The sequence below is a fragment of the Mauremys reevesii genome, linkage group 11, assembly GCF_016161935.1.
Source record: "Mauremys reevesii isolate NIE-2019 linkage group 11, ASM1616193v1, whole genome shotgun sequence".
Classification (NCBI taxonomy): Eukaryota; Metazoa; Chordata; order Testudines; family Geoemydidae; genus Mauremys; species Mauremys reevesii.
In genome coordinates, this window is record NC_052633.1 from 2,789,774 (window position 1) to 2,804,487 (window position 14,714).

General features: G+C 41.3%; 1 protein-coding gene and 1 long non-coding RNA gene across 13 annotated transcripts in view; one reads left to right on the plus strand and one right to left on the minus strand.

Moving 5' to 3' along the window:
- The window catches only part of AGAP1 (ArfGAP with GTPase domain, ankyrin repeat and PH domain 1), a 634,072-nt gene that overhangs the window by 106,058 nt on the left and 513,300 nt on the right, over positions 1-14,714 (plus strand). The gene's annotated exons all lie outside the window — the stretch shown is intronic.
- The window catches only part of LOC120374427, a 43,154-nt gene that overhangs the window by 23,031 nt on the left and 5,409 nt on the right, over positions 1-14,714 (minus strand). Inside the window, exon 3 of one of the 3 annotated variants that reach the window (XR_005586088.1) lies at positions 14,268-14,370. The exons of the other annotated variants lie outside the window; for them this stretch is intronic. This is a non-coding gene — a long non-coding RNA (uncharacterized LOC120374427). Of the gene's footprint in view, positions 1-14,267; positions 14,371-14,714 lie in introns of those variants that run through there. 3 annotated transcript variants of the gene reach the window in all.

Consider the following 14,714-nt stretch of genomic DNA (forward strand, 5'->3'; position numbering starts at 1 on the left):
ATACCAGTGGACAATCTTTGACTTTCCTGAATTGTGATCCACTCTTATGATCTGGTAAACTGCTCATTGTGATTGTTTACCAAACTATCCAGTTCTCTAAAAAAAAAAATTTAAATCTCTAGACTGTCCATTTTGAAGCTTCTAAATTAAAAAAAAAAGTTTTATAATTCATTGTGTTAAACTGTGTATATTGGCCCCTATTCTGTTACCTATCACCAGAAGTAATAAAAAGAACCACTTGGGTGTACGTTGCAAAGTGCAGTGTTAGTCTGATGTGCACTCAAGTTTTAATTTTATCATGTGCATATGGTACTAAGTTTAAGTAATCAGATTGAAAATTTTCCCACTTGGAGAGCAGTGTGGTGGGAAATTTTGTGGGCTGGAACAGACTGGAAACACAAACTTCCTGGGTATCTCCTCTTGAGAAAATTTCCTTTTGACTTAACATCTGTTTCTCTCTATCTCCAGATTAACCTTTAACATATTTGTTTTAAAGTTAACTCTTAATTATACATAGGGAAAACGGGACTGTCTTACATGTTCGTAACTGTAGATTTTTTGTGCATGTTTCCAACAAAAGTGTGAAATTACTGTATACTGGGTATTATCCAACCAGGATATAGAAGATGATAATTTGATGCACTATAAAATATATATGGGACATGTTTTTCACTCCTACTGTAGATTGGACTGCATATAATGCTAACAGTGCTCTAAATTAGAAAACATTTGTTTAAATGTAAATTTTCTATTTTCCAAGTTATCATTCGGCAAGAATTTGAAATCAGACTTGTGCTTGGTTATAAATTTGGACAACAATGCCACATATGAAAGTTCCAAGCCTGGACATGCTGCAGAGATTGTCTGCCTTATACCCATAGGTTATCTTTAGGGCTAATGAAAGCAATGTGCTTTCTGAGCATGTTTAGTCATGCAAATGTCCTAGAAGTATTTTCAAACAAATATTTGTGACAATATTTTGCCTTAACTAAGGCTGTGGAGAAGTATGGAAGGCTTTCATTAGTTTTAAACACATGCATTATCTAAGTTGTAACTGTGCAAGTACTGGCTTAGTTGCTTGTGACAGAAAACTACATTTTAACCCCCTCTGTTCCACCCTTAGATCATACTCCTCTTTGCTCATTATGGTAATTGGTACATTCATTCAAATATTAGTACAAAGACATCTGTCTCTAACAGGTGTTAAATCATACCTAGTATCCCTAGCCATATCTACTCTGCAATGTAAGCCCAGGGTTAGTAGAACTGGAGTTAGCAGAACCTGGGTTTGTTAAGCTAGAGTGTGACCGTCTCCATGCATATGTAACCACAGGTTAGGAACTGTTGAACCCTGGATCCCAACTTGTGCGTCCATTATCTACACTGCATTATGTGGCCACCCATATCCCAGACTTATTAACACCCTCCCAAAATGTGGCAGCTCTATCCCTTTGTGATGCAGTGTTGGAAAACTTGACTGTCCACCAAACTTGACTGCCCAGAGGAGAAAAGTCAGCCCATGGGGTTATGGTATAATTTTGGCAGACTCCTAGAGCACGAGTCTGGTGAGGCTGCATCTACACTGCAGAGTAATAGTGCTTGACCCTGAGTCCCGGCTTGACTCAGTTTTGGACCTTTCATCCCCATAGCATCCCGGGATCCTGCATCTGAGCCTTGGGTTGGTGCAGTTAGTGTGTAGATGGATGGGAGGGTTAGGCTTGAGTCTGAGTTGGAACCCTGGGCTTATTTTGCAGTGTAGACATACCCTGCTTGTCTGAAAGCAAGCTGGGCTTTCAGATGTCACAGCATGCATCAGTGGTGCTCATCTGGGAACTTCTTGCCTATGTAAGACTGGTTGGGGGCCAACGGAAAATAAGAGACGATGACAGTCTTGTAAATTCCCTTCTCCCTCCCAGTGTACTGCTTTCATAATGCTGATCTGCTCTGTCAGCAAGTTTCTGGCCCTTTGAGTCACTTTTAAACTCTCCAAATTTAGCTGTCACAATAGGAACTGCTCAATATTAAAATGTTAATTTTTATGAAAGTGAGTAGGCCACAGACTGGTACTGAAAGCTGTCTAGATTCTGAGAGGCCAGTCAAAATCTAGTTTGAAGGACATCTATTAAAAATTAGAAAATATGTTTAGTTTCTCTCTTTTTTATCAGCCTTTTACTAGGACCTACATTTTCAGAGTGAAAGGCTATACTTATGGCCCTACCAAATACACGGCCAAGAAAAATGTCTCAGACCATGAAATCTGGTCTCCTGCTGTGAAATCAGGGCCTTCATGTGCTTTTACCCCAGTGGTCCCCAACCTTTTTGTCTGGTGGGCGCCAGACGAAGGACCATGGCAGTGGTGGAGCATCCGCCAAAATGCCACCGAATTTCTGCGGCATTTCGGCGGTGACGCCTCTCAATGACGTCACTTGTCGGTGGCAAGCATCATCATCGAGAGGCGCCGCTGAAATGCCGCAGAAATTCGGCAGCATTTCGGCGGATGCTCCACCACTGGCCAGGATGTGGGCACATTTAGATGCCCCTGCGGGCACCGCGTTGGGGACCCCTGTTTTACCCTATACTATATAGATTTCACCAAGAGACCAGTGGTTTTTCAAATTGGGGGTCCTGACCCAAAAGGGAGTTGTGGGGGTGGAGGGTAGGGGTCACAAGGTTATTTTAGGGAGCTGCAATATTGCCTCCTTGACTTCTGTGCTGCCTTCAGAGCTGGGCAGCCAGAAAGCAGCGGCTGTTGGCTGGGCGCCCAGGTCGGACGGCAGTGCCCCACTCCCAGCAGCGCAGAAGTAAGGGTGGCAATACCGTACCGTACCATACCATGCCACTTACTTCTGTGCTGCTTCCTTCAGAGCTGGGCAATCGGAGAGTGGCAGCTGCAGATTGAGGGCCCAGCTCTGCAGGCAGCAGTGTGGAAATATGGGTGGTAATACTATCCCATGCTGTCCTTATTTCTGCACTGCTGCTGCCAGCAGCTCTGCCTTGAGAGCTGGGCTCCCAGCCAGCAGCTGCCCAGCTCTGAAGGCAGCGCCACCACCAGTACCCACGCAGAACTAAGGGTAGCAGTACCACAACCCCCCCACACACCCCACAATAATCTTGCAACTTCCCCACAACTCATTTTTGGGTCAGGACCCCTACAATAACACCATGAATTTTCAGATTTAAATAGCTGAAATAATAAAATTTATTATTTTTTAAAATCCTATGACTGTGAAATTAACCAAAATGGACCGTGAATTTGGTAGGGCCCTAGCTATACTGCATGAACTGACAATATTTTCCCTGTGCTACTTCAGGTTGTCTGGAGACATGCTAAGCAGGATAGTGAGTATCAGGCATTAATACTGCTGCACTATTGTGCATGACCCCGGTACAAGACTGCTTCCTCTGTTAGACTTTTTTGAAGACCAGTCTAAAAAGAAATCTAAGAGTAAACAAAAGTTAGTTCTCTTAAGGTAAGAATGTAAAGCTTGTGCTAGTGGAAAGTAGCTTTAAAATTGAAAAGTAAATTGCATGAATGGTAAGAATATGCAGTTGTGATGTTTTTACTAAATATTTGTAATTTTGTACATCAAAATTCTTTACAAATTACTGCATTAACATCTTAATTTGTAGAATAAAAAACTGTTTACCAATATCATCTATTGACATACTTTCTTGAGTTACCAGTGACTGGTGCTGACCCTCATTCAATCTTTTTTATAACTTCCTTAGATTTTCAGGGAGAACTCTGCATTTTCTGTCTGGGAAGCACTTATGACATTGTGAGTGCTATTGGAGAAACAAAAATGCTATTAAGGCTTAAGTTAGCATGTGCTCAACTGCTTTTATCTTCCCCTTTCTGTAACAAAACTTCCTTGATTTTGATAAAATATTGAAGAAAGCAATCTTGAAAAACTTCTGCTTTGCAATAGAATAGGATTTGAGTTCTGTTACAATGAGCTGCTTAGGTGACTATCACTAGAATTTTGATATACAATTTCTGACCATCAGTGGGAGAGTTTGTGGAGTATGTCTACTTTGCAGTGTAAGCTCAGGGTTCAAAATCCAGGCTCAAGCCTAACCCCCCTTCTGTCTACACACACATCACACTAGCCCAGGGCTCGGTCCCAGGACCTCACTGGATAGGAGGGTCTGAGCCTGAGTCAAGCCAGTACCTAGGGTTCAAGCCCTGTTGATTTTCAGTATAAATGTAGCCTCATAGAAGTATCGGACTGAAAGGGACCTCAGGAGGTCTTCTAGTCCAGTCCCCTGCACTCAAGGCAGAACTAAGTATTATGACCATGCCTAACAGGTGTTTATCTAACCTGCTTTTAAAAACCTCCTGTGGGAGAGAGTCCACAACCTCATTAGGCAATTTGTTGCAGTGTTTAACTACCCTGACAGGAAGTTTTTCCTAATGTCCAACCTAAACCTCCCTTGCTGCAATGTAAGCTTCTTGTCCTATCCTCAGAGGTTAAGGAGAACAATTTTTCACCCTCCTCCTTGTAATAACCTTTTATATATTTGAAAACAGTCTTCCAACCAATTATCCACCCACCTTATAGTAGCTCCATCTATGTTGTATTTCCATAGCTTGTTTTATGAGAAGGTCATGTCAGACCATATCAAAAGCCTTACAAAAGTCAAGATATCACATCTACCACTTTCCCCCTCCCCCTCACCATTCACAAGGCTTGTTACACTGTCAAAGAAAGCTCTTACGTTGGTTTGACACAATTGGTTTTTGACAAATCTGTGCTGACTGTTACTTATCACCTTATTATCCTCTAGGTGTTTGCAAATGGATTGCTTAATTATTTGCTCCGTTATCTTTCTGGGTGCTGAAGTTAAGGTGGCTGGTCTATAATTGCACAGATTGTCCTTATTTCTCTTTTTATAGATGGGCACTATATTTCCCCTTTTCCAGTCCTCTGGAATCTCTCCTGTCTCCCATGAGTTTTAGAAGATAATCGCTAATGTCTCAGATATCTCCTCAGTCAGCTCCTTGAGTATTATAGGATGTATTTCATCAGGCCCTGGTGACTTGAAGGCATCTAATTTGTCTGAGTAATGTTTTACTTGTTCTAAAATCTCTATTTTAACCTCTGATCCTACCTCCTTTTCATTGGCATTTACTATGTTAGATGGCCAATTGCTGCAAAACTTTTGGGTGAAAACTGAACCAAAAATAAGTCATCTTGCACTTTTGCCGTTTCTACACTTTCTGTTATTGTCCCCCCGTCCCCCCATTGAGTAATGGGCCTACCCTGTGCTTGGTCTTCCTTTTGCTTCTAATTTATTTGTAGAATGTTTGTTTTCTTGTTGCCCTTTATGTCTCTAGCTAGTTTGATCTCATTTTGTGCTTTGGCCTTTCCAGTTTTGTTCCTACATGCTTTCGGTGTTTTGTTTGTATTCATCCTTTGTAATTTGACTAGTTTACACTTTTTGTAGGACTCTTTCTTGAGTTTCAGATAATTGAAAATTTCCTGCTTAAGCCAGGGTGGTCTCTTGCCATACTTCCTATCTTTTCTACACAGTGGGACAGTTTGCTCTTGTGGCCTTCATAATGTCTCTTTGAAAAACCGCCAACTCTCTTGAACTGTTTTTCCCCTTAGACTTGCTTCCAAGTCTCTGTGATGCCAATCTTATCTACCAACTGCTGAGTTTGCTAAAGTCTGCCTTCTTGAAATCCATTGTCTTTACTGTGCTGTTTTCTCTCTCCTACCATTCCTTAGAATCATAAATTATGTGATCACTTTCATCCAAGCTGCCTTCCACTTTCAGATCCTCAACCAGGTCCTCCGTATTTGTCAAAATCAAATCTAGAACAGCCTCTCCCCTAGTAGCTTTCTCCACCTTCTGAAATAAAAAAAAAGTCTCCAATACATTCCAACAACTTGTTGGCTAATCTGTGACCTGCTGTGTTATTTTTCTCAGCAGAAGTCTGCATAGTTGAAGTCCCCCATCACTACCAAGTCCTGTGCTTTGGATGATTTTGTTAGTTTAAAAAAAGCCTCATCCACCTCTTCTTGCTTAGGTGGTGTGTAGTAGACCGCTGCCATGACATCACCCTTGTGGTTTTTTTACACTTTTTATCCTTCCCAGAGACTTTCAACATCTCAGCCTCAGTCCAAGTGTATACATTTTTGATATAGAAGGCAACCCCACCTCTCTTCCCTTTGCCTATCCTTTCTGAGCAAGCTGTACCCGTCTATACCAATATTCCAGTCATGCTCATTATCCCACCAAGTCTCTGTGATGCCAACTATGTCATAGTTGTGTTTATTCACCAGCATTTCTGGACTCGTGTTCTGGGAGTCCACCAGAAGAATCCCATGAGATGACTTTCTGTCCTCTGAGGGACTGAACAGCTGTTTATTTCCTGCATATAAAAAAAAATGGCAAAACACTTTTTTTTGGTGTCAGTGTATTGGTTGACTTTACAGGTGGATGAACTCAGCAAATTTTATCTTTTCACTACTGGGCAATCCTTATGGTTCAGAGATGGTAAATATACCTGATATGAACATTGTTCCACATTGCACCAAAGCAACCGGGTAGTCAAATTTTCCCACACTGCACCATGAACAAAGGGATAGAGCAGCCACATTTTGGGAGGGCGCTAGAAAGTCTGGGGTACGAGTGATTTTACTTGGAGCCCACAGAATGCTGCATAGACACTGTAGCCCCAAATTGGAACCCAGGATTCAACAGTTCCTAACCTGGGGTTACAAATGAGAGTAGATGGTCACACGCTAGCTTAACAAATCAGCGTCTGTTAACTCAAACTCTACTGACCATGGGCTTACATTATAGTGTAGACATACTCATGTAGCACACAAATCCATACTACTACATAATGCATTTAAAGTCTCATTCTAGAACAACATGGGAATAAATCAATTTAATCTCAAACAAAAATCTTTATAAAAACTCTTCACTTTCTGAACCTCTGAGAATAAGCATTTCTACTTGGCCAATTTTTATTCAGTAATGTGACTTGCAACACAGATGCATGTGAGTCTGATCCTTGAAGTAAGGTTATAATTAGGAATGTGTAAATCGGCTCATTAATATTAACAGCCCTGTAGAGAGCAGATGATTTGTTTTGATGCAGTGTAGAACAATATGTTAGTATCCAGTGATGTCTACAATCTCTGAACCATAAGTTATTGTCTGGTAGTGAAAAGTTAAAATTGGCTGAGTTCATCCACCTGTAAATTCAACCAATGTGTTTTGACAGCAATGTGTTTTGCTTTTTTTTACTGCAGGAAATGGCAAACAGCTGTTCAGTCCCCTTGTGTATATTTGTAAGAAATCAGACTTGGGGCATGCCTGCAGAATTTTGCCTTATATGAAAGGGTACAGCTTGCTCAAGACGGAGGGGTGCCCAGTTCTGCATGATACATGAAGTGTTTCATGCCCCCCCCCAACTAATGGTTTGTTGCTTCTACCATTGAAAAACAGCATAAAGGTCACAGGGAGGAGGAAGATAAGTAAACTAAAGGCATGGAAGAAAAGTACTATTTGAGATCCCTTGGTACACCAGTAAAGCTGTAAAGCCCTGAAATTGTTGGGGAATGGAAAGAAAAACACTTTCTCCCTTGCAGCAGATGGGGTGAGGGGCTGGAGCTTTAAATAGATCAGATATCTGTTAGAGACTGGTGTGGAAGTTAAAGCCATCAAGCAGGATCCACATAGCATGGAAAGAACTCTGGTAGACATGCAGGCGTTCTCTCCCACTTCCTAATAGCTGGCTACGGAAGTAGGTGGCTATCCTTGATGCAGGGGATGTAACAGTCTCCACAGAATGTTTCAGATTGGTGTTTGGTTAGTAGCTTAATGGCAAACTGCTTTAGACCTAGTATTCTTAGCTCATGATTATGTGACAGGTTTGCAGATTCAGTTCTACGACACTGCAGTTTATTGTAATCTTGACTACCCAGCCCACAGTGTACTCCAGCCCATGAGCACCTGGTCATATCCAACTCTTCTCTCAGGCCTGGTCTGCGCTACAGAGTTAGGTTGACTCAAGGCAGCTTACATCAGACTAACTATGGAAGTGACTACACTTAAATTTCACTCACACCAAAAGCAGCAAAGAGTCCTGTGGCACCTTTCAGACTAACAGACGTATTGGATCATGAGCTTTCGTGGGTGAAAGCTCATATTCCAATACGTCTGTTAGTCTATAAGGTGCCACAGGACTCTTTGCTGCTTTTAAGATCCAGACTAACACGGCTACACCTCTGATACTCACACCAAAGTAACTGCCCCAGTATTCTGACTTAACTGCATGCCCCTGAGCAGTGTAGAGTGAAGGCTGATGTAGTTATTTTGATGCAATAATAGAATTGCACTATAGGAAGGAGGAATTGAATTTAATGAGACTCTCACATCATCGTCCATATTCTGCCAGGGATATTCACTTGGTGTTCCAGTAAGTCTTTGCCATTTCTGGGTGCTGTGATCATAACATCAGTGAATCTTGTGAGACTTAATGATGGCATTATTGGATTTTTCCACAACTAAAATGCTGGGATACTCATAAGCAGTTAACAAAGTGTCCATTATTCTGTTGTGTAACCTAGAAATGTAGTTGTATGTGATAGGCTAGGGGAAACTTTAAGTGTTGATTTGAATGGGTTTTGGTGACTTGTATTCATGTCAGACTCCAGAGCAAAGTACACTTTTTTTCTGTCTTCTGTGGTTTTCCTTTGAAGATAAATGTATGTAATCTCTAGTAGACAAGTGCCGTTATGGTTCTGCTGCATTCACACATACAACTGAATGCCAGAAATAGTCCCCAGGATCTCTTCCTAGCCTCCAAATTATGAACAAATAACCCATGTGTTCTGTGAACCAGGACTTTGAGGCCTTCCTTCAAGATCCCCCTTACACATTTGCAGATGTGGTGAGCACATACTTACCCATGCTGCGGATGGTTGCAAATCACTGCACCACTTTCAGAGAAGAAGAGAAGGAGAATCCCCTTGGTTTCAGTGTGTATTGAGCAGTATGTTTAGTCCAATTTTTCTCAAGTTAAATTTCAGGTGGAAATACTTTAGGATCCTGAGCACTCTTATTTGCGAATGTTACATTACGAAACAAATTTTACTAAATCACATGGATCAGAGCATTAATTTGTTACAGGTTAAAAAAAAGTCACATATGACTCAAGTTGTAGACTTAGATTCTTAAGTGCTGAGTCCTGTCTCTTTTTGAGCAAGACTGCAGAAGTAATTTCTGTCAGTAGCTCTATGTATTGTCTGCTATCATATAGGGCAATGGGCAAATGTTAGTAAACATAAAGGATTTTGCATGTTTTTGAGAGTTATGGCTGAGTAGCTGAAATTAGTGGAAATTAGTATTCAGGATAGCAACTGATTAATTGTATTGTAAGTTGATTCTTTTGTTAAAGATCACTAGTTGTATGAACAAAGTTGAAATAATTCTAAAAATATGGAAAGTGTCCTTTGTCCCAGAAGCTCCCCCAAAACAAAGTGCAACCATGTCCCAACTTCTCACTTTTCACCAACAAAAAAGTACACTGTCATGTTAACTTAAATGCCAACCTTAAATTTTGTAGAAACCAGCTATTGCAAAATGTGACTAAAGATTTCCATTAAATATGTTTTAAAACTATGGAAACATTTTAAAAACATGTCATTCCCCTGAAGTGCTCAAATCAAACTCTACTTCATTATGCATGAGAACCAAATGTCAAATGTTGTAGAAACTGGCCATAAGAAAATGAGTTGTCAGTTGATTTTCTCCCTAATGGGCTCCTGATGCTCCATGTTCCTTTATAACTGGGTTCTTCCTCATCTTTTAAGCCCGGGGGTCTCCTCCCTTTTAACAAACCAACCCATGGGGTTCACAGTGTAGTGCCAGGAAGCAGACCTGCTCAGAGAATTGACTGCCTCTCCAACTCCCCAGTGCTTTGCCTCCACTTAAAGCTAGCAGTTTCTCATTCTCCTTTCTCTTTAGGCAGGAACTTATTTCCATTATGTTTTGGTTTTATTTTTCCTTCAGCTTGTTGCACCTGGTAGGGAGAGAATGCTTGAGTACAAAACCCTCAAATAAATAAATAAAATAAATAAATGGTTGGGGGGACACAGCAATGTAACATACCCAACTAAAATCAAAGGGGTTCCTGGTCACAACCCCTCTGAGCAATATTGCATTGCCTCCCTAATGTGGCAGGCAAGCCTTGAGCTGCTTGGGGTGGAAATTCAGCCTCAGGAACTTGGCATTTTGGACAAAGCAAGCCAGATGGCTTTCCCTTTTTTGGACTGGGGTGTGAAATAATGGTGGCCAGGAGCCTCCAAGAGGCTACTAAATCAATTGGTATGAAAAACCCACAGCACAGGATCCCCCACTCCTTTCAAGTTGCCTCAGTAATCAGATATTTTCTCCCCAGTTCTTGTGGTAAGTTTCTTGAACCCTTGCCTCATTGGTGGTTTTGATGGATTCCTCTATTGAAGGGCTGGTCTGACACTGAAACTACAGTTGACACCAAACCAACCACTCAGGTGGCTCCGATTCCCACTGTTTTGAACCAGTTGCTGTTCCTTCGGGGAAGCCTGAGGGTTCTGTTTACTAATTCTGTTCTTAGCTCCCTCAAAGATGGGTTTGTGCTGTGTGGCAGTTGAGCCTCTTTCCTTTGCCTCCCTCAAGCATGGCCTAGTCAATCCTCAGTTGTACTGCTATGTTCAGGCTTGTTTTTGTGAGATGTGGTAGAGCCATCTAGTCCCTACTGCTAGCCTAGCAATGTCAGTAGAGTTGGGTGAAATGTTTTGAATTAATAATTTATTCATGGGAAATTGTGTGTTTGGGTCAATAGAAACTATTCATGAATCTTGTCTATTTTGGGAAATACCTTTGGTCAAAACAAAAAGGAGATTGTTTGGGATGGATGGATTGTTTGGGATACAAAACGGGAGGAGGTACTTGGGGGTCTTTATAACTCTTAGCCCAGTGGCTAGCATCCTCATCTGGGAGAACCACTGTGTATAGTAACAGGAGTGGGGGCGTGAACTTGGATCTCCCTCCTCTCATGAGAATGCCCTGACCACTGAGCTATAGCCAGTCTCTCAGGCCCAGCTGACTATTCAAGTATTTTATATAAAGTGGAACAGCTTCAACAGGCGAAAATTTAAATAGACCCACCTCAAAATACCCTATAGCCCAATGATTAGGTCACTTTTCTGGGGGGGTGAGAACCCTGTTCAGAATCTTTCTCCACATCAGGCAGAGGGAATGAACCCAGGTCTCCCGCATCTCTGGTGAACGTCAAAACAACTTGGCTAAAAGTTAAGGCAGCTGCCGCTGCCTTGGCCTCAGGATGTTTTGTGAATCCAGCCTTTAATTTCCTTTGTAATTATTTTTTTAAAGTTATGAATAACCAGAAAGGAAAGTTTGTGGTGGTTTTTTGTTTGTTTGTTTGACCTGAACTGATTTTTCCCCTACATTCTTTTGGAACTGACAACTGAAAAATCATTGTTCCCCCAGCTCTTGTCAGTAGCTCTTCTCTTTTGTTTAGCTTCCTTTAAGTTAGCATGGTCTAACCAAGCTTGCCTTTTTACAATATCTCATGGGTAACAAAAGCTATGCAGCAGAGTAGATAGATCATGAAAACAGCAGGAATCTGCAGGCAGAGATGCAGGTATGCTTTGTTGTCTTTTGGTATCCCTTCATGTGTGCTAGTTTCACCTAGCCTACCACGTTATTGAACTTGAAAGCAGCATTTGTCCTGGTGATATTGCTTAAGATCTAGTTGGCTCACACCATGGGCCTGCCTGTTCTGATGGATAATCTAAGTGGTTGATCTTACATGAAAATGTCAGCAGGAAGAGAGGAGGATGCACCCTTTTATTGTAAAATCACTTCACAAAACTTTCAGAGCATTAATACTCGAGGAAAAGGCTTCAGCATGGGACCTCATACTTAGGTCTGCTCTTCTCCCCTCCCCCTTCCCAAAAATAAGAACCTAGCTGGTTTCAAGACTGAGCTTGATAAGTTTATGGAGGGGATGGTATGATGGGACTGCCTACAATGGTATGTACCTGATCTGTGACTTCTAGCAGCAAATATCTCCAACGGCCAGTGATGGGACACTAGTTGGGAAGGGCTCTGAGTTACTACAGAGGATTCTTTCCCAAGTGTCCGGCTGGTGGGTGTTGCTGAAATGCTCAGGGTCCAACTGACTGCCTTATTCGAGGTCAGGAAAGAATCTTCCCCCTTGTCAGATTGGCAGAGACCCTGGATTGTTTTTGCCTTACTCTGCAGCGTGGGTCATGGGTCACCTGCAGGTTTAAATTACTGTAAATGGTGGAGTTTCTGTAACTTGAAGGCTTTAAACCATGATTTGAGGACTTAAGAAACTCAGCCAAAGGTTGTGGGTCTATTAAAGGGGAGGATGGGTGAGGTTCTGTGGCCTGCAATGTGCAGGAGGTCAGACTAGACGATCATGATGGTCCCTTCTGGCCTTAAAGTCTTAAACGTTGTCTACACTGCAGGGTAAGTCTATGTAAGTGACGCAACTTAAGTTGTGTAACTTACGTTGACATAGTTTACATTGACTTACCGCAGTGTCTAGACCATGCTATGTTGGCAGGAGATGCTGTCCCGTCGACATAGCTTCTGCTTCTCATTGAGGTGGAGTACTGAAGTCAACAAGAGAGCGCGCTCCCATCGACTTAATGCGTCTTCATGATGCAGCAGCGCTGATTTAGCCCACAGTGAAGACAAGCCCATAGTCTGTCTGAGATACTATTTGTAAATACTGTATGGACACCTCAGTTTCTCAAGTCCTTAGGTGTCATCTTTTTTCAGAAGAATTTCTTAGCGCTCTTTCAGCATCTGGACCACCTTTGGTTATTCTGTCACTCTCCTGGTTTTAGTCCTGTTGCCAAAGAGAAATTCACTGTTTCTTCTGGGAACTCAAAGTATTCTCCAGGGACTCGAGTTACTGCATACGACAGTGACTGGATATGGAAACGGTTGTGTGCTCCTGATGTACTTATGTACTCTACAGATGTTCCTGATTATCAGTGGAATTTGTAGAATCCGGAACCAGCACTTCTACAAACCTGAGGGAGCTTGGATAGACCCCGTTCACTTTAAGTCAAATGATAGTCCCAGGAAGCTTATCAGAATAAATTCATTGAGTAACTTTCTTTTTTTATACAACAGATAGATCAGGGAACTATCTTGTCTGGACATACATAGTTAATCATTTGTAATGTTTGTTAATCAGAAATTAGTTTGGGCAGTAAAATGGGACTTAAGGGGTATGTTTACACTGAAATAAAACACCTGGAACTGACCTGTCAGCTGACTTGTGCTTGGACTGCAGGGCCATAAAATTGCAGTGTACACATTCGAGCTTGGGCTGGAGCCTGGGGTCTGGGACCCTGTGAGGGAGAGGGGAATCTACATTGCCATTTTATTGCCTTGCAAGTCCAAGTCAGCTGACCTGAGCCAATCCATGGATGTTTTAATGCAGTGTAGATATACTCAGATACTCAGTTTTCTGAACAGCTCCATTTGTAAGCATTACATTATGAAGCCAGAGACGATTTATTTGAAAGAAAAAAAAGAGACGTCTCCATGCTTGGAAGATGACAAAGAATAACCCAGTTGTAATAGGTCATGGAGCACCAGATAAAATATTATGGGTAGTGAAATGCTACCTTTCATTTTCCAAATTGAGAAAAATTTAACTCAGATAAAAAATGAACTAAACTTTCAGATTATAACTTTAAAATAATGTAATTTTAAAATGCTGAGATTTAATAACTAAGGTTGCAGTATTAAGAGGCAAGTTCTATACATTACATGTGACCTGGAAGTATCTTTACTCAAGAACATATCAAATTTACTAGTGATTATACTAATACGGAATTGAACAGTCATTCTGAGTAGAGGAGTCCTAAAACACTTGCTCTGGGGGACATAAGTAAGAGAAGTTTCAAAGGCCTTGATTTCTGAGTGCCACACCGTTTATAACTTCTGACATCTATTTTCCCTTTCTAGCTTCTGTTAAATGGAGTCCATTTTGTTGCAGTGTCTTCCTCCCACCCCAACATAGTACATATTAAACACTAATCTGGAATCCAAGATGTCATTCTCTGAATGACTCTTACTCTCTAGATCAGTCTAGCCTGCTGGCTAGTGTGGTGTTCCCATGCAGAAATATTAAATTCTAAAGGGTTACTTTCTTCAGGCTGTAAAGAAATAAATCATGGAAAGAGAGCAACTCACTAGTAATATTTGAAGACTTCAGTGCAGAGTCTAAGAAAAAACATTTTTGTTGTGGTTTTCAGAAATCTTTGCATGTTATGAGCCACTAGCATTTTTAAAAAAAACCTGTAAAGCAGAAACTGAGTTTAGCATCTTTTGTTTAAACAGGTCTGTACTAAACGTGATATGTAAAAGCAGAAATGCCAGCACACCTATTATACCATCTGTTAAGACACTTGTGCCTTGTCTCTTATTAACAACTGTATTCTCTATGGTTTAATGTACATAACACCTTTAGAATGTTCACACCACTGTGTCAGAAGCAGCTTCACTGCCCATCAAGAACTAGTTGAGATGCTTGGCAAAGTGTGGACCTGAGGGATAGGGCAAAGGAATACTTCATAGCTATGGCTGACACATTTTACACTGACCTGCATTGCATATTTGGTTTGGAAGTAACCACTTTGTAA